This window comes from Carlito syrichta, unplaced genomic scaffold, assembly GCF_000164805.1.
Source record: "Carlito syrichta isolate Samal-C Ts95f unplaced genomic scaffold, Tarsius_syrichta-2.0.1 Scaffold308853, whole genome shotgun sequence".
In the NCBI taxonomy this organism is placed as follows: domain Eukaryota; kingdom Metazoa; phylum Chordata; class Mammalia; order Primates; family Tarsiidae; genus Carlito; species Carlito syrichta.
In genome coordinates, this window is record NW_007252949.1 from 429,427 (window position 1) to 457,221 (window position 27,795).

At 32.8% G+C, this 27,795-nt stretch overlaps 1 long non-coding RNA gene across 1 annotated transcript in view; it reads left to right on the forward strand.

The window, feature by feature from the left end:
* Positions 1–13,441: 13,441 nt before the first annotated feature.
* Positions 13,442–27,795, forward strand: part of LOC110596387 — a 16,228-nt gene continuing 1,874 nt past the window's right edge. The window contains exons 1-2 of the long non-coding RNA XR_002482419.1: positions 13,442–13,541; positions 19,543–19,646. This is a non-coding gene — a long non-coding RNA (uncharacterized LOC110596387). The remainder of the gene's footprint in view (positions 13,542–19,542; positions 19,647–27,795) is intronic.

Here is a 27,795-nt window from a genome sequence, read left to right on the forward strand (position 1 = left end):
CAAATTCTTTCTTATGGCTACTAAAAACTTACCTCTAAACTATATCTTTATTTTAAAAATATAAAGCAATGTCTTTATTGCAAAACCAAAATACAAAATTTACTTTGTTTAGAATTAAGAAGAGAAGCACCATAAAGATCATGAAATAGCTGATAGCTGATAAAACTATGACATAGTTTGAGAAAGTTGCTTTTTTTCCTGATTATGTTCTTTATAGTAAATATGTGTGTTCTGAAGTATAATGATAAAAACAAATAATCCTGAGTCCATTAATAACAATTGAAGAGCTACTAATATCACAGACAGTATTCTTGTGTCCTCCCAAATACTAACTCTCTGCTTTCCTCTCTCACCTACTGGAGCTAAGCAATATTGCTTATCTCTATTTAAAGTGCTATTATTTTATCGTTATTTTAAATGTCTTGGATATAGTTTTTTTAAAGCTGTGTATGTATGTATATATATATGTAAAGTATATGTGTGTGTGTATACACACACACATATATATGTATATTTTTTGAGTTGGAGTCTCACTCTTGTCGCCTAGGCTGAAGTGCAATGGCACACGCACGGTCACCACAGCCTTGACCTGCTGTGCTCAGGAGATCCTTCCACCTCAGCCTTCCAAGTAGCTGGAGCTACAGATGCACGCCACCACGCCTGGCTAGTTTTTGTGATTTATTGTAGAGATGAGGTTTCACCAGGTTGCCCAGGCTGGTCTTGAACCCCCCGGCTCAGGCAATCCTCTTGCCTTGGCCTCCCAAGTGCTGGGATTACAGATTGAGCCACCACACCTGGCCCACATATACATTTAAACATATATACATACACATGCTCATACACAGCTTTAATAGAAAAAAAACAGAACTGATTTTATGTGTGTGTATATATATATTTATACATTTACATAATACATAATGTGCAAATATGCAACTTTATGCAAAAGCAGAACTAGCTTTAAATTGAATTAGTGGTTTCTATACATTTACATACATACTATATATATATACATAAACATACACAGCTTTAATAGAAAAAGGCAGGTCTTTTTTTTAAAGTGATTTGCCAATATGCAGCTATCTGTTCCATTATTCAAATTCTAGCAAATATTCTATGTGGTTAAACTTGCTAATTTGTAAGCCTTTCATGGTTGTAATATGACACTTTTTGGAGATCTTTTCTTACCTTAGCTTGAAATCAGCTGATATTACACATCATTGTGAATTATTTTTATTACAAGCATCTTCTTTTCATTTGAGACTAGTTTATTATATTTTTTCATTTGTTGAGTGTCGCATGTTTTTGCCTATTTAGATCCCATATTGAATAAATTGCATTCTTTCATTTTTGACATATAATCATTATTGGGCTACAAGATCCATTTTCTGTTTTTTTCCTCTTATTTTCAATTATGATCATTTTTTATTTCCTCTTTAACACACTCTAGTGTGTTTACCATGTATCTTTTAAAAATACATGCTTTCACTAAATAGTTAATGTGCTCTCTTACAAACAAGTGTTTGCAACTTAAATTATTATACCATGTTATTATTTGTTATTTTTCTTTCACTCACAGTAAATTTTTAACATACATCTATGCAACTGTATAGCATCCGGTTTTTGGCCTCTACCTCTGTCTTGTACCCTAATGGGTCAATCTAGCAAATTACAGAATAACAATAGATCTCCAATTTTTGTTAATGTCTGGTCACCAAAATTATCACCCCTTTGAAATTAAAGTGGTTGCAAAGTTTACCCTGATGAGGCAAAATGAGGTATTTTCATTTTCTCTTTAATTTTTCATTGACTCTTTAATTTTTTTAACCTTACTAATTCAATTTTATCTCTTTTTTGGTCTTAATTTATCACTAGTCCATAAATAATTTTACAAGAAAATTGTACTTTTTTCAGAAGATAATTTTATTATAGCAAATGTATTTTCTCATTTTTTTCCATTCTCCCCTTTTTTGATTACATTGCATGAGATTTTATTTATTAACTACTTAAATCCTTTCTCTTTGTTATCTTTATTCTTTCAAATTGCTGACTTTGCAGAAATGATATGAGATGAGGTTTTGTAAACAATCAAGTAAGCGTTAACTCCAGTCAGACATAGACACTGTTTGACCTCGGCTGTTAGGCAGAGATTGTTTACTGATGTCAGCATTTCAGTGGTTTTCAAACTGTGCATTCATTGACTATCAAACCGAGTTGTCTGTTTATTAAAATATGACAATGGTGTTTTTGTCCTAGAATACTTCAGTTGATACTTAATTTCATGAGTTACTTATTTTTCAGTTCAATTACTTTTTCTTCTATCTTGATAACTATCAACAATCAAGTCTAAAAGTATTTCTTTGTTTCTATTACAATTATATGATATTCCGTTGGATTTCTAACATTTGGAGTATGTATATTTTAGTAACATAATTTTGTGTCTTTTGTTAGATTAATATATTCAAAAGTATTGAGACCATCCACCAGGTATCAAAGTCAAAATCAATTCTGATGTCTCCAAATACCATGAGTCACTTGCATCTTCCCAATTTAGTCAAGCATTTAACTTGTGGTAACATATTTTAATATGTCATTGCATATAATTTTGTAAATAGATCACAGATTGTTAGTGTTTTCACTTTGTGATGTATGTAAATTTGACTCTCCTGTTACTTTGTCGCAAGGACACTATAGTGAAAGTCCTGAAGACAGAGGCAATTTAAATGCAAGCTCTGCCCATAAAAAGAAAAAACTGTGAATGGACAATTCTCAATGTCATTTCAGAGTCATTGGCAATGAAAGGGAATCTATTTAAGGCTTTTCTCTGTCTTTTAGTAGTGAAGCAAGCTTTAGGTTGGTTTACACCCAGACTGCTTCATTTACAATTCAATTCGAGTGAATGTCACTGGAGGCAAATACTGTGAGCAGCATTTCTAAATTCATTTATAAAGATGCCTACCAGATAATGCAGCTTCAGTTTCAGGAGTTAGGTTCCTACAGAATTTTTGGTAGGCTAGAGAGAATTATAGTCCCTTCTAATCATTAAAATGTATGCATGAAGTACTTCAAGCCAGCTTATTCATCACTCCTGAAATGCTGACAAAATGCTTAAATGCTTCTTCACTAAGGTAAAACAAAAAAATTCCCTGCTCTTTAAGGTTCAGGAGGCTATCGTGCACAGGTAGGTCCATTTTTAAAATGAAACTTCTTCTAATCTGTAGATAAAATTACAGATTAGTTACTGCTGTTCCTCAGCATGCTGCTTTGTACGTAAACATGATGCTATATCAGGAAGAGAAAACACTGCTAAGATCGTATAAGGCATAAAATAGAATGCCCTTAATATTTTAATTGTCAAACATCATTATCCTGAAGATTATACTTCTCCCTGAAAATGCTATTTATGTTTGAGACTACCAGTTGTTAATCTAAAAACATTCATACTTTCAAAATAAATGTATATTTTATAATTTTATATCCAACTTATTACTTAGTGAAATAATGAATTTACTTATAATGAATGCATAGCATATTGAATTGGTTTGTTGGCATAATAGTGTACTTTCTTGTAGTAGCATATAGTGTGATATCGCATATAATAAATATAGGGAAACCATTGGGTGGCACCATTTTAATAGAATTAGAACGTCTTCTAGTCTTTAGGTCTGAAATTTTCAAATTGTAATTAGAGGAACTTTACTAATTTTCCTAAAATGAGTTGTATAAATATGAAAAACAGAGCATTATAGAAATATGTCAAAATGCATTTTTATATTTTAAAAATATGGTATAAATATTTTAAACAATAAATAATATCAAATAAATGTATTCATCAAGGAACTTAAATGTTCTGAATTAAATTTGAAGCTGGAATGACTTCAGCACTTCCAAATGTTTCTATATCATTCCACACTAAAGCTTAGATCACCTTCAAATGAAGTGCTTATAAGAAAAACTTAAGTGCTTTTAGTAATTTTTAAGCAATATGTACAACATTGCCCAGAATTTGAACTCTTCCAGATTTTGTTTCCAATAAATTTAAATTGCTTTGTGCAGTGAAGAGTAATTTAAAATTATTGAAGTGCTCTAAATTCCACAGTAGAGAAGCCATAAAATGTAAAGTCTCTCAGTGATTTTAAGTCACTATGCACACTTTAGAGTAATTTCAACACATCAAACACTTTGATTTTTAGTTTTCATTGCTTTAATTTGAAAGAATAAAAAATGTCAGACCAAAACAGCATTTATAATCTTGGAAGTAATAACTAACCTGAATTTCAAATTGACTCAGAGACCTTATCATGTGAAATATACCTGTGTTATTGATGTGTCAAAAAAATTGTAGCCACTATTTATAGCTAATATTTATATATCAATTTAAATTTATTTGTCAGAGAATATTAAATTTATTATTTTGATAAGTTTTCACAGTGAGCCAAAGGCACACTTTTCTATTTTACACATTCTGTGGGTGTGACTGGCTGACAGTGGCTACTTGCAACACCTCAGAGATATTTATATTATAATTTAAGAAAAATCTGAATTAACCCAATATTAAGAAAAAAATGTAACAACCCAATTATGATGGGGAATGTTGAAAGAATAACTAATGAAGCCAATAAGAGTGTTTCAATATTGAAGGTAATAAAAAACTTTTATTTGGATACTAACATAACACTGCAATAAAATTTTGTTGACAATTGCTAAAGTAACTTAGAACATCACATATATATGATTAAATAGAACTCATATGATTGATAGCACAAACAATTAGATTAAGAACAATAAAAAGCTGGTGTCCAAGGATGCTGATAAATAACATCCCGCTCATATACCCAAGTATGAGGAACTGATTAAGAAACAGGTAAAAGTAAAACTGGATTTTATTTTAATTGTGATTCTTTGTGGGCAAGGGGGGTTTATAGTACTAGATCTTAGAAAGGTAAAAACTTATGCAGGTGTTCATGGGAGTACTGTATAAACAGTTTTTCCTCAGAAGCAGGCCCTCTCACAATGGGTCACAGCAAGAACCAGAGCATATGCCCTTTGAGAGCCTCTTAGCTTCTAAGAAAAGAAAAGAGAGTTGTATCCTTTATAGAGAATGCTTTCTCTTCACCTTATCAGTCATTAACATTAACTCATCGACAATTCATGAACTGAATAAAATTATAAGTGAATATATGATAAAATGTTAGATTAAAGAAGTCTCAGTAATGGAGACAGAGCATTCTCTCTCTCTCTCTCTCTCTCTCTCTCTCTCTCTCTCTCTCTGGTATTTTTTTTTATTTTAAAGATGTGGGGTACAATTCAGAATTAGGTATACAAGTGGATGTCATACAGGTAAAGTTTGGGCCTCCCTTTGATCCCCATTTTGCCTGATTTGTGATCAGGTACCCTTATTGATGTTGTATAGAGATTTTTTTTAGTGTGACAGAATACTTCAATGGGGAGCAAGTAAAAAAGTCAAAACAATGTTATTAACAATTTAAATAAATGTAATATAGCTTAATATAATGAAGGTAAAATAAAATTATATAAAATGTCTTCATTTTTGAAATGTAGAAAATTATTGAAATTTGTAATTGAATATCATATGAGGAACTAGCTAGGAAAAAGGTAAAAGTGAAACCAGATTCTACTGGTCTAAAATAAAATAAAAGCAACTAAGATATTTTTTAAAAGTTTGTAAATAAAAATAATTTAAATTACATAATTCTATGCCTGATTAAAAAAATAAATCATAATTATCAACCAAGCTTATTGGAAATTCTAAAAGTTCAGTAAATGGCTAAATATAAGTATGTATACAAAGTGCATAACCTTTCCTTAGACAAGCGAAGTACTTATAGAGTAAATGATAAATAACAATCTGTTTCATAATTGTAACAAAATAGAGGGAGAAACAAATACATAGAAAATATTTAATGAGATATAATCAAATTAAACTTACGGAGCTTATTTTATTTATATATTTATATAAATGTATAATAGAACAAGAAGACTATCTCTATCTTTTAAATATAGACACCAAACCCATATTTTAAACTGTCAATTTAAAAAACTTAATTTATTGTTTGGATGAAGTTCTGATTTATATTAAGTGAAATATCAAGGGGAGGATTTAACAAGGTTATTTTAAAATTAATGCAAAAAGACAAAAACTAAAGCAAAAATAAAACTGAGATTTTATTTACTCCTTGGCAATGAAAGCCCCTACAGTCCATTTCTCTCAGGCATTGCAACTATATACTCCAAATTTTTAAGAAATAAAATAAGTAGATAAGCTAAAAATGTCCTCATAGACAACTCTGAAAAGTAAACAAATTAGTTTTAGTTTCAGAAGAAGACAACGTTTGGAAAAACATCTATCATTAAGGTGCTTTTTATCATTTTATTTATTGTGGAATTTTTGTCCTCATTCACAGATTAGAAATCATAGGTGACTAAAATCTTACTAGAAACTTTGCTGTTCATTTGGTTAGAAAAGAAAGAGAAAAAGCAGGGAAAGGACAGTCTGTGGACCAAAGAAAGAAATGAAATTCCAGAAGGAGAGTTGAGAGAGGATACCCTCGGAAAATAATAAATATCAGCAGAGACAAAATAATATTATGAACAATCCCCCCCAAAAAATAAATAAATGAAAAGCAAAATATCTAAAATTAAACAGTTATTATATGAAATTCAATAGTAGAAAGATGACTGGGAAAAGACATGGAATGTAAAATAGAACAATAAAAATTATCCAACATAAAGTACAGAAAGAAAAATAAATGACACTAAAGAGAAACTGAAACAGATAATAAAGAAAGCCTGAGAACCTATAGGATAATACTAGAAGGTCTCTCATATGTGTAAGATTGAGGCATATTTCAAAATGTCTTAAACTTTCAAAAACTACTGTATAGTGAATGACATAAATTTACAAATTCAAGAAACTCAGCAAATCTTAGAGTTTAAGGCCCAAGAAAATAATATTTATATCAATTAAATCAAATTACTGAAAAACAAATATAAATTTTAAAAATCTGCACAGCAACTAGAGAACAATGAAAAAATATACATGGGGAAATAATTGGAATGACTGGTTAGAAAGCATGACCAGAAAACAGTGTAGTAACTTCTTCAAAGTTTAGAGAGAGAAAAGGGAAAGAAGAGAAAATGAAAGAAGAGGAAGCAAAACAAAATAAAACACTTGTCAGACTTGCATTCTATACCTATTAAACATGACCTTCAGGAGTTAATATGAAAAATGCATATTCATGTAAATAGAAAAGTGAGGCAAAGCTCTAGCTGTTCTACATGAATACTAAATGATACTTCTCAAGTTAATGGAAACTATTCTAGAGAAAACCTCAGCATCTCAGAGACTAAACAAGGAGGCTGTTAGAGACTGACAAAGTGAGTATAAAAAGCTAGATCCAACTTCAGGCTGCCTACAAGGAACTCACTTTGAATATGGAAAATGGATGACAATTAAATCGATGAAAAATATATATCAAGCAAATAATAAGCACATGCAATTTAGAGTAGGAATATTAACATTTAAAAAGACCAATAAGAGCCGGGCTCCGTGGCTCAGCCTGTAATCCCGCGCCTTTGGGAGGCTGAGGTGAGTGGATTGCCTGAGCCCGCGGGTTCGAGACCCGCCTGGGCAGCAAGACCTCATCTCTACAATAAATTAAAAAAAAAAAATCAGCCGGGTGTGGTAGTGCGTGCCTGTAATTCCGGCTACTTGGAAGGCTGAGGCGGAAGGATCGCCGGAGCCCAGCAAGTTGAGGCTGAGGTGGCCGGGAGCGGCCACTGCACTCCAGTCTGGGCGACAGAGTGAGACACCAACTCAAAAAAAAAAAAAACAAAAACAAAACAAAAAGACCAATAAAATACATATCACAAGAGGCAAATATGAACATTGCATAGTATAAAAAGGAAAATTTATCAGAAAAAATAACAATTTTCATGTGTATACCTGATGAAAGCGCCTCCAAATACTTGAAGTAAAATTGACAGAATTAAAAAGAATAATGAATGAACTATTTCAAAATCATAGACAAAGATTATAGCCCTACTTTTTAAGCAATTTGTATAAACACCATGAAAATAATAACAATGAGAAAATAAAAGGTAAGTCCCTTACATACGAACCTTCAAGTTGCAAACTTTCAAAAGTGTGTTTTTATGTATTATTTATCTCTACTAGGTGACTATAGTCAGTTAGATACATACAGTGCAACATAGCCAATTGTGTTTAGGGTACCTAGGTTAACTTTGTTGGACTTACAACAATTGGGCTTACAAAAGCACTCTTGGAACCGAACTTGTTCATATGTTCAGGACTTACTGTAAAGAAACATCCAAGACAGCAAAGTGAACATTATTTTAAGTGTTCAGATACACTCATGAAGATAGACCCTTCACTGTACATATAACTAGTATTGAAAAATTTAAATAAATTCATAATTTATATATTATATTTTCTGGTCACAATGAAATTCAATTAGAAATCAGTAACTATTATCTAGAAAATTCTAAATATCTGGAAATTAAGCAAAGCTCTTTTTTTTTTTTTTTGAGTTGGAGTCTCACTCCATCACCCAGGTTGGAGTGCAGTGGCACACTCATGGCCACCCCAGCCTCGATCTGCTAGACTCTGGTGATCCTTCTGCCTCAGCCTTTTTTTTTTTTTTAATCTATTGTAGAGACGAGGTCTGGCCAAGCTGTACAGGCTGGTCTCAAACCTGCGGGCTCAGGCAACCCAGTAGCTTCGACCACCCAAAGTGCTGGTATTACAGGCTGAGTCACCAAGCCTGGCCTAAGCAATGCTCTTCTAAGTGATCCATTGATAGAAGGGGAAAGCTCCAACATGCAAGTATCATAAGGAAAGAGTTTGGTTTTACACATTGTTTGTTTCCGAGCAACCAGAAGATTGCCTTGCAAACTGTAAATGCTCAGCAATTATTACTCAAAGAAATGCTCTAGGGGAAAGAGAAAGCAAATAATTAAGAAATACACCACTATTTTTTTGTGAGAAATAAAGGATTTTCATAAAGGATATAAGAAAGCCTAGCATGAGATAGGATCTTAATAAACATTGATCTGTCTCCTAGGAAACAAACAAGCTTAATGGCTAACAATGTGCCTGTGAAAGACACCACTCAGAGTTTCCAATTCAGACTCTGTAACTAACTCTATAAACCAGAGCAATTTTCTAAAATTATTGATTTCATAGTTTCCTCACACAAAAAAACTTAAGTAATAATAAAGCATGGAATTTTTACTAAGCTTAATTGAAGTAATTTGTGTTAAAGTCCTAAGTGCTGTGACTGGTTCAAGATAAAGAAATTAATAAATAATATTATTATCAAAAATATGTTGTCTAAGCAAGAAAGATTGTCTGATTTCTAACATCAATGTTTGTAAGAATGTGTGAACTTTGTAACCCCACTTGCTGTCTTAGATATATGTTTTCTTAAAAGAAAAGAAAGAGGAAAAAACTAAGCATTTGTTTGCTATGGAGTAATTTAGAAATCACTTCTGGGGGAAAAAGATTAATACATTATTAATATTATTGTGATTAAATTGATTTGAAAGAAGTTCTACAATGAAAAGCAGACTAGTTTAGAAAATAAATGCAATCTAGGAATACAATAGCTCATTGTATTGACAAGTATTTTATTATTATGAATTTCTACACAGTGAACAAAACACACTTTATTTTCTTCAGGAAAAGAAATACTGCTATTAAGAAATAATTATATAGGACCTTGCCTCTTTTTGCAATAATTCTTTAAGGTCTTATACATTGAAAAAGACAAAAACCAAGACCAAAAAAAAAAAAAAAATCTTGCAAGAGTCAATATCATGTACATGATTTCAGAAAGAAAAAGATTAAAATTTCTGACTATTCAATGTATGAGTTTAAGTTTATATTTGTCATTTTTGTTTCTTTCCTTTGTCTCTGCATTCTCTTCTCTAAAATAAAATTCATCCATCCTTTGATTTATCCAATAAATATGTACTGAGAACCCACCATGTATAAATGCCTGTGCCAGTTGCCACACACAAGAAATGCAGATATAAATCACAGAGAGCCTTACAATATACTAAGAGCAATAAGGATAAAACTGCTGTAGATAAATAAAGCAAGAAAATAATAAATCTAAGATTGCTTTTAAAATAATAATTTCAAATTCTAACTCAACCTATAATCTGGATAGCCTTGAGTATTTATTTAAATTCTTTGAACTGTGTTTGTAAACTGAGTATAAAAACAAACAGCCTGCAAAGTTTCTGAATAGATTATCAGTATATAAAGTACCGGACTGATATATGGTAAGTCACTTAATATTTAGGGGTTACTATTATTTTGTTTAGAGAAAACAGTGAAGGTTTACTAAAATACATTTCATCTGAGTTTTTACAAACAACTTAGAAGCAGGATTCTGAAAGTTGTATGTAAATGTGTGTGTGTTATTTGGCATAATATGGTTTTAAATGCATAAATAAAAGATAAATGCATAGCAGTACAAGGAAATAAAATATATTGACAGTTATTAAAGTATTTTGTAAATTGTTACATAGTAATATATATGCTTTTGTTAAACACAATAAGTAAGAAAAATTTAAATTTAGGTAAGTTACATTTTATGTTTTCAGATGGGTCTGTGTAAAGTCTAATTGTGCAACACAAAACTCTAGGTTGACCATTAACTGCTTTCTACATACTGATTGGGAAATGATTGGGAAGAGTCAATGATGCAAAAGAATTTCTTGTCTGGGTCGGGAGTGGAGAGCTCTGAATCTGAGTGTATTGTGGCCAAATTACTATTGCTAAGCCTATTTTAGATCACTAGATGGCCAGTTTTATTGCATAGCCATCTGTGGACAGAAAGATGGTAATCATTGATATTTTGTAGATCAAAATAACTATTATAATTTTGTAGTCATAATTACTAGAAACGGCACTTTGAGATAGCTGCAAAGAATGTCACATCAAATAAAAATATTTATTTCAAAGATTCATTTTTTTCTATGACAAATTTTGTAAATCCCCTGAATTTCACACACAGAGTCCATGTATTCCAAGTTAAGAACTCAAGATCTAGATTTTGATATGAGTCAAAATACCTTCACAGTATTAGGTTCTGACATTTCTATGTGCACAAAAATTGTTTGAAAAACCTTTATCTAATAAATTTCTTAATCTTTACATAAACCAATGAATTAGGAAGCTGAGACATGGGGTGGTTAAATACTTTGCTGAAGTCACATAAATGGCAAGAAGGAAAACTGAAAATTGAACTCGAGTTGTGTTGCTACAAGGCTAATGCTCAATACTTTAATGATTAGATTTTTTTCCCACAGATGTACTTATCCTCTTCTACATAATTAGTTATAACATTTTAATAATGTGCTTAATAAAAAGAACCAAATTACTATTTTGTTCGTGTACAAAATAGTAAACCCAGAAATGGTCAGTTATACCACAAAGATTTGTTCAAATACTCAAATCTACCTACTAAAAGCAATAAACAGAAAATGGAGGTCTTGCTGAAGAGATACAATCCTACACAGGTCTTTCAGATCTAACCACTTCTATATTACTTTATCTTTTCATTTAGTCTTCTCTTTTTTTTTTCGCTACCCTAGATATGTCATTTTTCACACCATATGTTTTAGAAAGATTTTAGTTAAAAAAATAAAACAAAATTATTGACCACACACTCAATATTAAGTGATCATGTATTTTAGGAACAATGATTTATTCTTATATAAAATAAGTCATATTCTCTCTAATCTATGTAGGAGAGTAATCAGTAAATATCTGATCAAATCAGAATGTATATTCAAACTGAGAATGGCTTTCTTATTGATTATAACACAATGCAAATCTTTTTGAGTAGAAGGTTGTTTAAAATATGTCAGACTCCTAGAAGTTCATTCTGACAATGTAAACTGTGGAAACACAGGTTTACAAGGTGTCTGAATATATACAATAAGGGTTATTTATTAATGTTTTTATAAAACAAATAGTCATTTTGGATTTATTTATTATCTTTTATGGCACTATGAAAAATTAGAGCTTTGCATTTATACTATGCCATATTTAAAAAATATATATATGAATATATAAATATGAGCCAGTCACCAGAAGCTATGGGTATCTAGATTTTAAAAATCATGATTGTTATTATTTTATAACTTTATATTCAATAATTCAATTACCATTTTCATTATTCAGTCACTTTCATGGAAGCATTTTAAGAGGAAAATAAACATAATGTGAACTTCATATGTTGTTATCAAAAAATAACATATATCAATGTGCTTCATTATGTTACTGTCACAAATAAGTGACTTAGTTGCAAAGCTCTGTTTTTTGGAAATGACATATGAAGGGCATAATGTTATGCACTAAACCCATTCTAAAATTTGGGTCATCTAAAATAACCAAATCCACTTGGACACTTATACCTAATATATCTCAGGTATTTTCCAATATAGCTTAAAGGTTAAATACAAGAATATTTTATGTAGACCAACAGCAACTTAGAAATGAGGATTTGTCAACCAGGAAATGCATGAGAATGCAGATGCTGTCTGACAGAGTAGTCCTTCAGAAATCTACCAGATCAACAGTCTAAATTTATTAACTGATCATATCTATACCCCAATAAATTCATATTTGTTTTTGTAGGCTCAATGTGATTTGGTAAAAGAAATTCATAAAACACAGTTATGACCTTTGAAGACTGAAATGCAAATCTCTTTGAGCAACAGAGTGTTGAAGAGATCTCAGACTTCATAAGTCCCGTCCAGTACTGTACCATATTGATGTATGTCAGATATTGTAACCAAACTTAAACCAGCCTTACAATTGAAATTACCTGGTAAAGCTCCTATAAATTTATCTTTCCTAGGGAGAAAAAAAAATGGTGATTTTTCATTTTAAAGAGATGAAATCTAAAATTTTAAATAAATTATTTGGTTATTGGCTAGAATTTAATGAACCATGATCCTAGTTTAGTAAATTTCTAACCTAAAATTATGCTAAACAAGGCATAATATCCAAAAGAAAATGAAACATTCATTTTTAATTCTTCATTTAATGATATGCTTTACCATTTGAAGATTAAATTTTAATGGTATAAGTACAATAAGGTCATACATATGTAAATCTTCATTTAACAAAGATTTTTAGGTGGCTTGGGAGTTAGACAAAAGAAAATTTTATGTAGGTTAGACTGTGATTAGTAGAATGAGTTACATCAAGGAGTATATGTCTTCTAGAAAAAAATAGATTTAAAGATACAATAATGAAAGGAGAGATTGGCCTATGTTAATAGTAGAATGCAAAAAATAATCATCTAATTGCACAAAGTTTCCACCTTTTATAAGCCTGCATTTTCTTTTCTTATTAAACAATGTCTCAACATTCTTTTTTAAGAAACACTTTCTGAAAATGTTAGAACTCTTATAACACGGATGAGGAAAAGCATAAGGACTCTTTATCTTGTCTTATGAATTTTAAAAGATATATTTTAAAGGTACTTAAAAGAGTGATTTCACTGATTTAAAGTAGACTTCTAAGGATAGACATGATGAGTCTATAAATATCAATAAATTATGAGAAAAAATGGTCTAATGGTGCTTAAAATTACATTGTGATTTATTTAATAAGATATTGAACAGCTTTACCTGTAGCTCTAAGATTCCATTTGAACACACAGAAAATATATTTAATATAACCTAAAGTGATTTGAAAAGTATTTTGGGAAGGGAATATATTTATAAGTGAATCTTAGAGGTTAAGTATCCCTTAGCAAGCTGGAACAAGAAGGAGGTGAAAAAAGATTTTGGTCAAAGGAAGAGCATAAGCTAAGGAATAAAGCCAAAAAAATATATAACATGCTAGGTAAAGTGTAGTTATCTGAATATTGCATACACACAAGTACGGAAAGGGAAGGATAAAGGAATGACAATATTAAGTTGAAGACTAAAGCACTCAAGACAATAACAGGCATCACAGGCTACTCTCTATATATCTTATTTTAAAGTCAATGGGAGCCAAACTCGGTGGCTCAGCCTGTAATCCCGCGCTTTGGGAGGCCGAGGTGAGTGGACTGCCTGAGCCCGCGGTTCGAGACCCACCTGGGCAACTTGGCGAAACCTCATCTCTACAATAAATCAAAATGAGCCGGGCGTGGTAGCGCTCGCCTGTAATTCCGGCTACTCGGAAGGCTGAGGCGGAATGGTCGCCGGAGCCCAGCAGGTCGAGGCTGCGGTGGCCGGGAGCGGCCACTGCTCTCCAGTCTGGGCGACAGAGTGAGACTCCAACTCAAAAAAAAAAAAAAAAAAAAAAAGTCAATGGGAAGCACTGGAAGATATAAGTAGAAATATATGGTATTTTATGTTTTGGGTAGTGAACTGAAAGCCAAAGGAAGTATTGAGTGAAGAAGTGGTAGGATTGAAAAGAGGGAAACTAGCCAGATTCCACTCATAAATATATAAAATATGGAAAATATCAAATTAATTATTTAAATATTTCCCAGTTCACCAGGGTGAATAAACAGAAGAAATAAAGTAAAGAGGTATTAATAACCTATACTCAATAAGAGTTCTTAATCAACCACATAGCTAATCAAGGGAAGGGAAAATTAGAGGATTGTAAAACCAGAAGCAATAAGTAATATGAACAATAACTGAATTTTTAAGTATTATGAAGGTGATCCTTGTTTAGAACAAATTGGATTTAGAATATTTGTGAGAAATGCAATTGAAAATATATTTATGCAGTTGGAAAATTGTTGCCTACCAGAAAAACTTGTGCTGGACAAATAGATTTCCAAGCTGTATAAATGTTATCTTAAGGAAATAGAGACATATATTCTTCTTAAATTAAAAAATAAAAAATGAGAATATTTACTCATTATGGAATAATTTGTTTATATACAAGAAATATAGTGATGGCTATGTGTATATACATACATACATATTTACTACATGTATGTATATTTCAGGTTATTTTAAACTCTTTTAAAATTATTGAAAGGATAGACTGAGAGCAGGAAGCTATTTTGTTTTGTTACTAGATATTAACACAATGATGAGAAAATAGAAACTATGTCCTGAAGAAACGCATACTCGAGATGAAGATTAACTTTGCTGATTTTGTCTTTTCAGAAACACAGACCCCTCAAGCAGGACGGGTATCGGCCTATTGTAATCTGAAAATAAACTCCTGGGGGTGGTGAGAAACCATGACTCGGTGCCTGCTGACTGGGATTCTGGCCCTTCAGGGTCTCCAAGACATTCGCAAGTTGTCAACAAGGGAGTCACAGCAGACACATCTACCTGATTGCAGCATCTCCAAGGGAAAGGATTTAAGCCGTGACTCGGAGGGCTGCGGTGCCACACTCGTCTGAGAGTGCCAGCCCTCTTCCTGTGTGTGGGAAGGATCTCTTTCTTTCTTTCTTTCTTTTTTTTTTTTTTTTTGAGTTGGAGTCTCACTCTGTCGCCCAGACCGGAGTGCAGTGGCCGCTTCCGGTCACCGCAGCCTCGACCTGCTGGGCTCCGGCGACCCTTCCGCCTCAGCCTTCCGAGGAGCCGGAATTACAGGCATGCGCTACCACGCCCGGCTGATTTTTTGATTGATGGTAGAGATGAGGTCTGGCTGCCCAGGCGGGTCTCGAACCCGCGGGCTCAGGCAATCCACTCACCTCAGCCTCCGAAAGGCGCAGGATTACAGGCTGAGCCACGGAGCCCGGTTAGGATCTCTTTCTTAAATACATGTTTCCTTCTCTCACGTCTTCGTGTGCTGCAAATCTCTGCGGTACTCAGATCGCTGGTTACCAGCGCGCACCTCTGGCACACCAGCTAGGCGGTGCTGCGCCCCTCTGCCTCCACCCTCCGCACCCTAATAACTATTATTGTTATTCTGCATTATTTTCGATACCAAAGCCTATTTCTGTTTAAATAAAAATGCACACACATCTTTTCACAGGCACTTTACAGTTTCCAAACAATATAAGCAGTTGAAGATTTTTTTTCAAAAAGGAATTGTGGTTTCCTTCTTACACTTCTGTGTTTTTCATGTTCTTTTCATTCCAATTTCTTGTAAGGGCACCCAGGATTTGTAATGACCTGCACTCTGATTTCCTCAATGACATTCTTTCATGTCACTTCCCCAAATGTAAACTGTACCCATCAGTGTCATTAAATTATTTGATTTTGCCCTATTCCCTCACCTTTCTGTGTGTTTGCACGTCTTTCTCTTAGTCACGTTTTATCTAGTTAATGTCAACCTAAATTTGAATGCTGTTTAGTATTTATCTCCATCTCAATATTTTCTTTTTATTTTCCATGTATGTTTGTCTTGGCTGTCAATCTTCTTTGCTACCAGAGAATCCTAAAATATCTCTCTCAAAAATACACAAAATAAAGAAAAGAAAGAGGAAAGAAAGAAGAAAGAAAGGAAGGGAAAGAAAATAAGTGGGAAGGAAAGAAGACCAAAATTAAGGAGAAAAGATTTAACACTGAATTAAAATTGTTGAATTCAGTTATTATTTTATTATGAGACACAATAATAAACATTAAATTAATTAATTATTGCAAACTATTATGATTTACAAAAATTATCCTTGACTATTTTAGGAATATTACACTGAAATTTGTATGTAATATTAAAAACACTGGACCAAAACAGAAAATTATCTTTGGTCTGCATATATGGGGAAGATTATTACATTTTGCTTAAGTTTGAAATATGAAAAGTGCTCAACTTCTTACTTTAGCCTAGCAAAGAAGATTTCTACAGAATTTAAGATTACAGTATTTTTTTCATTTCTCACACCTGTTAGAACTCTACTTTATTGAAAGTTGTATAACAATACTAAAAATATATTTGTTCTTGTATTTACATAACCTCAGGGCAAATACTCAATAAAATAATAAATTAAAATTATCTCCAATAAGCTTAAAAATTGAAGAAAAATAATTTTTGAAAATATATATGATTTTAAGAACTAATACCTTTTTAATATTACAGTGAGAAAAGAAGAGATAATCCTATCATTATTTAATACACCCAGAATATGAGAATAATAAATATTTTATTATCTCTCAAATATCATACTTTCTGATATTCTGCTACTGACTTGTCCAAGATTTGTGTTATGTTCCTAGCAAATCAATTTTTTTCTAGAAGTGTAATAAAATTTCAAAACAGTTTATATGAGAACTATTCTTTTTTTTTTTTTTTTGAGTTGGAGTTTCACTCTGTTGCCCAGGCTGGAATGCAGTTGCACACTCACAGCCACTGCAACTTTTTTTAAAAAATAAATATATGGGGTACAATTCAGGGTTAGGTATACAAATGTTGATTATGCGGGTACTCTTGTTGATGAGGTATGACCTCCCTCCCCTAGCAGTTTTCCTTAACTGTCAACTCCCCATCCCCTGACAGTTCCCCAGTACTGCCAATCCCTTTCTTATAGTATTATAATTGCTAAAATTTCACTTATGAGTGAGAAAATATGGTTCTCTGGTCTTTGCTTCTGTGATAGATCACTGAGTATGATCGGGTTTAAACTCATCCAAGTTGCTGCAAAGTCTATATATTTGTCCTTCTTTATGACTGCAGAATATTCCGTTCTGTATAAGTACCACATTTTTGGGATCTTGTCAAACTAACAAACTTCTGCAGAGCAAAAGAAGCCATCAAGAGAGCAAGGAGACAGCCCACAGAATGGGTGAGAAAAAATATTTGCCAACTGTATGTCTGACCAACGCCTAACATCTAGAATCTACATGGAACTCAAATGCATAAAAAGGAAGAAAGACAAACAGCCCCATTAAAAAGTGGGCAAAAGACATGAATAGACACTTCTCAAAAGAAGGTATACAGCAGCCAACAGGCACATGAAAAAAGTGCTCAGCCTACTCATCATCAGAGAAATGCAAATCAAAACCACATTGAGATACCACTGCAACGCTGACCTGCTGGACTCAGGTGATCTTTCTGCCTCAGGCCTCCAAGTAGCTGGAACTAAAAGTGAGTGCCACAGCACCCAACTGACTTTTTTTCTTTAATTTATTGTAGAGACAGATCGCTCCCATTTTCCCAGGCTGGTTTGAACCCCTGGACTCAGGCAGTCCTCTTACCTCCACCTACAAAAGTACTGGGATTACAGGAATAAGCCACCACCTCCAGCTCGAGAACTATTCTTAAAGTGGTCTCTAAACATATTTTATTTATCATGTATAGTGGTAGGTAATCTGTTATTCTCAATATTTGGTGAAGATTAAAACTCACACATACACATCAATACCGATTAAACACACAAGTATATAATAATTCATTTCCTAACATTTAGATTGATGCTTGCATCAATCTGAAATGTTGATTGTATCACAGTACTCTAACAGGGACTATTTTAGTTCTGTGAAATTAAAGCTGGATATAGTGCTTGTCAAAAACCCTGAATTGCTTTGCATTGTCAACATTTCAGATGTTTCAGCTTCTCAGAGTAATGTAGTCAAAGAATATTTCAAATTTATTGGGATTTTTTAACTAAAGATAAGCAAGGTATAGCAAAGAAAAGGAAAAAATAAAGCCAAGGTACTAAAGAAAAAAAGCCAATGAAAATCTGAAATGTGATCCAAATTTATATTATAACAATGTATTATGCTACAAACATCTTATGATGTAAAACTAATGGCAGTTCAGTGATTCACAACATTTTGTGTAGGTTCAAAATTTGATGACCAATTTTATTATGTGGCTTTATTAAAATATCTCTATTGAAACAGAAAAGTATTGCAAGTCTTTGAGAATAAAATTAATTTATCTTTAATTTTAGAAGATATGTGGTATAATTGGCATGGTTTTGTCACAAAATGAAGCAAATCAATATAAAACTACAATCTCAAACATCTTTGGAATTAGAGATTTTATTTGAAATTTCAAAATTTTACTTTGAAAATATTTCTTAATATTTCTTTTAAACAACAGTGAATTTACAAATAAAAGTGTAAAGCTTTCAGATAATGCTTTATTCTAACCATACATATACATGATAGTCCCAAATAAATGAGAGGCCTACTAATTTATCATATTGAACTACATTGTTACATTGCTTAAGTTATGTGAACCATATTTAAGTTGAAATACTTAATAAAAAATACAGAACATTTAATAAAAATGCAAAGCATACTGTTTAGCATCCTTTATTTCTATAAAACATTTCCTAGGGAAGAAGTATTTTGTGTTTTTGATTTGTTTGCAAAATGAGCTTTTTGCTAAATTATTTAGGAATGACTGGAAATGTGCTGAGCGGAGAAGCAGTTATCCCTATATAAAAGATGAGGTCAGTTCTCTTTTGCAGAGTTTATGATGTGTGAAAGCTAGTGAAGTTACATTAAAAAAAAAAAACATATAAAGAAATCCAAGTCTGCATATATTGTAGTATAGTCATAGTTCAAATTTCTAAGATCACATTTTAGACTAAGCCACAGAGTCAAATTGCTGTCTATCCATTCTCCTTTAAGACTGAAACTCCCACATCTAGACAGTGTAACTCCTTAGAAAACATTATTCTTTGATATCAATACGTTTTTCACAAAATTGAATGGCAAGTAAAAGACTTCACACAGTGAGAATCTAGAAAATTGTGCATGTATCTGAAGACCTTTCTCATTATAAGTCACTTGTATCTATAGTGACTTTATTATATGTGACAGAGAGGTATTATTGAATGGAATATGGCACCAGTAAGCAGAATAAAATTCAAATATATGAAGGAATGACTGAAAGCAATAAGGATTTACAACAAATACCAAAAAAATGACAGTAGGAAAAAGATCACATACATTTTGAGAATAAAAGTCTCATTTTATATTTTGACAGAGGTGACTTGTAGTATGCAGGTGAATACTATTAATTGTCCAGTGGAAATAGGGACAACATCTATGAAAGCAAAAGAAATGCCAAATATTTAAATTTTTTTAGGTTGAAAAATATAGTTTATTTAGAAAGTAAATTAGAAAGAGAGAGAGAAGATTCACCTCCCCAAGGTTGAGGAGAGGGCCAAAGCTAAGAATACATGGTGGCCATAGCTCAAAGAACAAATGGGCTGGCCAGTGCGCAACAAAACACTGGCCAGGTCATTTATGTTTAAATTCTTTCGTGTGGGATTTAAAGATAGAGAATATAAAACTGAACTATATATTCATGATATTACAAAAATCTTTCATGATGCTTTACAGAAAGTATACTAGAGACTAGAGACAAACATTAACTTGCATATGATTTGTTTCTGGCTAATGTTATAAAAGAAGCATAATATTTTCATTCTTTTCTGGTGCCTACTTCATTTGTCTTCTGAAAGAATGTGATTCATAATTATATATATGTGCATATATATGTGCATTTATATATATGCACATATATATAAATAGCCTTTATTTATTTGCCCTGCTTTACTGAATAATTTCAAACAGCATAGGAACATGACTTGTTTCTCCAATTCTGAAAAGAAACAAAATAAAAAGCTTCATTTACCCCAGCAAATCATCTCCAATCTCAGTAATTCCCATATTATTATACTATACTTCTTATAGCAAAATGTCACCTCTTCCCAAAAAGTGTACATAGCTGTCTCCATCTCACCTTCACTCAATTAATATTCTCTAACTGTCTCTAAATTGGCTTTAGCAAAGGCCATATTTGACAAATTTGACAAAAGTCTATACTCTTTGCCCACTATTCCACTGAACATGAAAATGAATTTTTCAATGTTTCCTGACTTATACACCACAACTTTAAAATAAAATAAAATAAAATTTAAAAATAAGAAAAAAACCCAGTATAATATTATAGGTCTAGTTCTATACTACCTTAGGAAAAAAGTCTTCAATTATTACAAATTATTTTAGAAACAGCTATAATACTCCAAATAATAAGCTTATTGATAACATAGTATTCTCATCAAAGAATATATAAATCTTTTTTCATATTTATTTGTTAATGTTTCTAATAAAATACTCAAAAGAAAGAAAACCAAATTTAATCAAGTTTTTGTTCAGATTTTACTTCACTTGTCAACTATCCAGCATATAGTTTATTCATCAATTTTTCTTTAAGCTTATATCTGTCTTGATTTTTATAATTCCACATTCTTAAAATGTTCTCTTAATTTCTGCATCTTCTTAGAATCTTTGCCCATTCTACTCCTTAAAAAAAAAACAACTCTCTTGCAATAACCAAGGTGTCATTTTTTATTTCTCTTCTTTCTCAAATAAAGTGAGTTATTTCAGACTTAGGAATCCAAATTTTATGCATGTATATCCTAACTCAAATTCAGAAATCTATTTTCTTATTACTGTCACTTGGATTCATCAAACAAATTGAATTTAACCTGTTCCAAGTATTTTTACAAAAGTTTTCTATATTTTATTAGGTGTCACCTACCCATAGGATAGGCTAATTTCAGAATTAATTAAAGCTTGAGGTAATGGATACCCCAGTTACCCTGATGTGATCATTACACATTGTATGCTTTTATCAAAACAACACATGTATCCCATAAATATATAAAACTACTATATACTCATAAAAATAAAAATTAATAAACATAAAAATCATATAGCATCTTTGTTCTTTTATCTCATACAATCTCTTACATCCAATATAATAGAAGACCTTTCACACATTTTACAATTCTCTTCATTTTCATTGTTCCTATTCCATAAATCTCCCCAATATTTATAAGATAATATATTAAGTTTTCATTGTATGTTGCAATCCATTATTGTCAAAATAAAAATGTTTCATTGTAAAACATTATTAAGAAAAACAATGGCTTATCTATTTAAGACTGTTTCCTCATTTATGGTACAATTACAATAATTGTCGATTATTTTGGTGGGATGTACAGGCATGTTCTACAGCTCCTGAAACATAGATTTCATCACAAGCACTCTAGACCAACATGCTTTGCTACCTTTTGTTTTGACCTGATGAACGTGATGTCAACAATCTAGTGAAGCAATGTGATATTCCTGTCATGCAGAGTTTATCCAGGTCTCTTCCGACTATATTATGGCAGAGGGCAAGAGAGTTACCATAGTCTTTGGGCTAGTCCATACATTTATTCCGTTATCAATACTATATGAATGTAAACATTTACACTCCAATTTTCTATTGCAGTGAGGAAAATTGCTGTTCCCTAATCAATGTCCATATACCATGAATTTGAAGTAGTGTTGATCTATTTTAGCAAGTAAACATCTGAAATCGCAGATGTGACTGATCTGTGATTTGCTTGAGTTTGTAATCACTTTCATTCTCCAGAATGTTTTGGGTTTTTTTTGTTAGGGTCAGACTGCTAAATTAAAATGAGGATTTAATAAGGTCATATCACTGGTGTCATTTATGTCTTTAAGAATAATCCTAATCTTTGACATTTTCCTCTGTCACACAACATAATATTTCTCTTGATATTATATCTTGAGTAGTAAGCAGCACTTATTGATACTTTTAACTTGCCCCCTTTTTTTTTTTTTTTTTTGAGTTGGAGTCTCACTCTGTCGCCCAGACTGGAGGGCAGTGGCCGCTCCCGGCCACCGCAGCCTCGACCTGCTGGGCTTTGGCGATCCTTCTGCCTCAGCCTTCCGAGTAGCGATGAGGTCTCACTGCCCAGGCAGGTCTCGAACCCGTGGGCTCAGGCAATCCACTCACCTCAGCCTCCCAAAGGCACGGGATTACAGGCTGAGCCACCGAGCCCGGCTTAATTTGCCCTTTTTCACTACTGTAGATCTTATCCAATTAGCCAATGAACTAATATGCACTTTTTTCCAGCTACTACAAATGTTTATTCCAATCATACATTTGTAGAGAAAAGAAGTGACAATAAGTCTTCAGAGGCAAAAGATCCACGGTGAGTCTAACCTATGCCAGGACATATTTTATTATTTAAATTTCCTTTAGCTGCATTCTAAGAAGCAACTCTTCATATCAGTGACAACTGAATCCTGAATTGACCAATTATCAAAAAGTTAGGGCATTGCTTTTACCTCAGTGTTGGTTACCTGAACAAAGAACTGTAGGTTCCTTTCATAAAGAACTAGCATAATCATTGCCTTATCACACACTTGCCAAAGTGTTGCAGTCTTTTTTGTTTATTTGTTTGTATGTTTAGTTTTTGTTTTGTTTGCTTTTGTTTTGTTTTTGGAAGACCTGGTCTCTCTTTCAGTTACTAGGTTCTGAGTATACAATATGTATGGTTTAATAACTGGGCAGGGGAACATGATTTTTCACTGGAGTGGCTGCTCTCAAATACTTGGTCCTCCATTTATTAGAAGTTATATAAAATTTTATTTTAAAAAAGTTGATGGATTGAACAAACCAATTGGTAACTGAGACTGTATTCCAGGGGGTGCCAAAAAAATGTATATACCTTTTAAGAGATGTTTGCTGTAATTAGAAATGTTTGGGTGCTGATGGCAACCACTCTGAGCACCTCTTATAATTGAAAAAGTCAAACATGACTTGTATTCATCTTATTGAATATTATAATTTTAATACAGTTTTTTCCTTTCTTAATACGCACATACTTTTATGGCACCCTCTATATTTTAGCCCCACTAACATTGCACATATTCTATTAACTACCTCCATAGATCTCTATGGTTCATCTGTTTGTCATCAATTCTCTATTCCTCATTGTGATAATTGCATCCACCTTTCTTCTGATGATTAAGTGCTGCCATCTGGCCTCTAAGATACAACAATTCTGTCGCTCTCCATGCTATCATGGTATAAAATAGTGTATTAACATCTTCTACTCTCAGTCCTAATCAACAAAGAAAATGGCCTCTGAATTTCTTGGTGACACTCTTGCCTCACTCATAGTCATATTAATTACTTTGGTAAATCGAATATCCCTTAGAACTTGCCCATAACACATGGTTCCCTTGTGGATTTGTTGAACTTGCATGATGAGTCACTTCCATGTGCCCACTTTCTCTTCCTTTTAAATTGTACTAGCTTTGTCTGTCATAGCGGTCCTGACATTCCTCCTTGACCTGCTTTCTCCAGATTTCTAAGACTAATTCTCGTCATGATTGAACGCTGTCTCCCAGAGAACTAGTCAAGATATTACAAAGTATTGACTACTACATCCCGAGAGAGTGCTCCTAGAGTGACATGTGTTTTTCTGTTCAGCTTTATGTTTTGTTCCCCTGGATTCAACACTCACAGGTTCTAATTTCAACCATATTCTTCCACTTCATGGAAGTGTATGTTGACTTGTAATATTTCCTATTTGGTGAGATCGTGCCTTTTTGTTTATTTGTTTTAGCATATTTGGCACATTCCAAACAAGGTTATGTTGTACCTTCATCCTAGTTTTGTTCTAGTGGTCAGGAGGAGAGTAAGGGTCACGCCCTGGTGGGATGGGGGTGGGTTTTTTTTTTAAATAATGCACTCTATTAAAGTTAAACTCCATATTCTAACATGTAACTGAAAGAATTGAGTCACTTCTGCTGAAGGGTCAGATATATATTTTTAGTTTCATTATTTTGGACTATTTCAAGCATATGAATTCATTTGATATATGAATTCACCTTTGCAATTAATGTCTTGACTTCTTTGTAATAGATATATTTGAGTGAAAATTTAACCTCAGAAGTAGCTAAGCCTTGGGCCAGAGGCTCAACTTTTTCTGCACTCTGGATTTATAAGATGCTAGTCTGTTAGAATGCTAACAGGATTCCTTCTGATATTCACAATTTGTATTTAATTGCCAATCCATCACACTCACTCTTATTGTCCCCAGCAATAATCATCCATCTCTATTGTTGGCATAATTTTTCCTATGTTTCAGGACATCTGCTATTTTACACATGCCAGTGCATTTTTTCCCACTGGCATGCCAGCTTAGTTCACCACCAATGGAAGTTTTAACAATTGCACATTTGCAATATTGTCAGAGATTATCTATGGTCCACCTACCACTCATTAAGGAAATCTTTCTGTCAACAAGTCTGTGAGTAATTTAAGTCAAATATTTTAACATCTGCTTATTTGAACCACTTTTTTTGCCACCTATTGCTAGTTGAATTTCCCATGAAACAGAATCTAAGACAGAGATATTTGTATGTAAGAATATTAGTAAAAAGTTTTTTTTCAAGACTAACAGCCGTGGGAGTTAAGGAAGCCAAAACAGCAGAGGAAGAAGTTGGTTGTTGATGATGTAGTTATATGGGAACAGTTAGTTGCTATTTCAGGAATACAAAAGCCTCAACCAATCTCAAGGGGAGTTCTGGAATGGTCATGCAGAAATGCTTTGAATTGAGACAAAGATGCCAGGCCCTTCTAAACGTTTGTTGTCTAGTCATTGGCTGTGTGCTTCCAATAAGAAAGAGACTTTTCCTATACAGAAGCTATTCACATTAGCGAAGGTCAATATTTGGAGGTAGACTCATCTGTGAAAAGGCCATCTGTTAGAGGTAAGAGATTCTTCATTCCTAAAAACATACAATTGGACATGGTGTATTAGTTTATGCTTGTAATCCCAACACTTTGGGAGACCAAGGTGGAAGAATTGTGTGAGGTCAGGAGTTCAAGATCAGTCTGGGCAAAATAGAGAGACCTCTGTCTCAAAAAAAAAAAAAAAAACAACAAAAAAAAACAATTAACTGGGCATGGTGGCAGGGACCCATAATCCGAGCAAAGTGGGAGGCTAAGGTGGGAGAATCATTTGAGTTCAGGAATTCAAGGCTTCCGTGAGCTATGATCATGCCACTGTACGCAAACCTGGGCGACAGAGTGAGATTCAGTCTCAAAAGAAGAAAAAAAAATAGCAGAGAACTGAGGAATTTGTGGAGCAAGCTAAGGTACTCATTTCAAATGGCAAATCAACACCACCTGATACACAAAATGCCCTCTCCTCACAATCATTTGTTTTAACATTGTCTAATTTTTGTTCATTTTTCATGATTCCCATATGCTGTCTTTACCAATCTAACTTGTTTATTTTCTCCTTGTACATTAGAGTGTAAACTCCATAAGAGAAGATACATTTTTTGACTTGTTCAGAGGGACTAACTTAAAATTTAGAAAGTACTTCATATGCGGTATACACAAAATAACTATTTGTACTGGCTGTGACTAACAGAAGCGTTTATGTTAGAGTGTAATCGGCTCTTGGATAATATTATGCTAAAGGAGAAATAAAAGCAGTCAGGAACAACCTTACTCAGATTACTTGGTGTTTTAGTCTGTTTGGACTGCCATAACAAAACTTTGAAGAGTGGGTGGCTTAAACAACATAAATTTATTTCACACAGTTCTGAGGGCTAGAAGTTCTAAGATCAAGGTGCTAGTTGATGCAGTTTCTGATGAGGGCTCTCTTACTGGTTTGTAGGCTGCTGCCTTCTCATTTTCAACCCTCACGTGGTTGAAAGAGAGAGAGAGTGCTGTTGACCCTTTCTCTTCTAATAAGGGCGCCCACCCAATGGGTTGAGGCCTATTGCTGCTACCTTATTTAACTTTTATCAATTCCTATATGCTTTTTCTCCAAATGCAGTCATATTAGAGTAACCCTTCAACATACAAATTTTGAGGAGACATTAACATTCAGTCCATAACAGTTGAACTTTTGGATAAAACTTTCTGAAAGAAGATTATAAAGAAAAACTTCCTGAATGAGATAACTTTTGTAAATATTTAATAACTGACTCTCAGTGCATAATCCTATCATGAATGTTGGTTGATACTTTCTGATAATAAGTAAGATAAAGTAAAATAATAAAAATTATGTCAGAACTATATTTTTTCATCAATGATGTGAGCAACTTTTTTATTAAATTAGATCATGGTTTGTGAATATAGGGAGAGTATTTCCTAAAAATGTGTATGTGTGTGTTGACAATGTAATGATTACAGACACACTTCACTTTTAATCTTAATCTGCTTTATTAACATTTTCTCTATTATCTTCCTAAGAGAAAACAATCTAAAAAAATACACACAAGTACAACATATTATTTTTGACATATGTTTGCAACAGGCATAAGTAACTTCAAGAGCATAAATAGTAATAAAATGAGAAAAAAATAAGCAATTGAGGAATTTGGAGCTTGCATTTTGTTTTTAATGTAATTTATAAAGTTATAAGTTATATAATTTCTTAGGCTGTTTATAAACTGGATCACAACATTACTGAAATTGTAACACTTGGCTAGTGTGAATTGGCTTCAGCACAGCACTGCTTTAGTATGAATAAAGTAGCCTATTGGGCTACTAAAAGCACATGAGGCAAAAAATGGTAAGATATACCTTTTAGTAGATACATCATGCATTAATGCAAAATTTCTTAAAGACCTAAGCATGGCATGTTTGATGTCTTTAAAATAGTCTTGTATGTATGAAGAGCTGTGTTCTTTTGGAAGATTATGAAAAAATATGAAGTGGGGAGCCCATTAAGGTACTCATATGTGATTTTAAGAAGTACAGTTGGGGCTAGTTATGCTGCAGTACAGAACAATCCCGCAAGCCTCAGGATCCTAAAACAATAAAAGTCCTCACTGTCTACATTTCTACTGTTGGTCATTGTGGGCCCAATGATATCAAATAGATTGTAAAGCTTCTGCAGGTTTCGCTATATGAAGCTGCAGCCTTAGTGGCATTGGATCTCAGTGTTCACCATAGTGAGAAAGGACAACTTAGGGAATTGTGCACCTGCTCTTTTTTTTTTTGAGTTGGAGTCTCACTCTGTCGCCCAGACTGGAGTGCAGTGG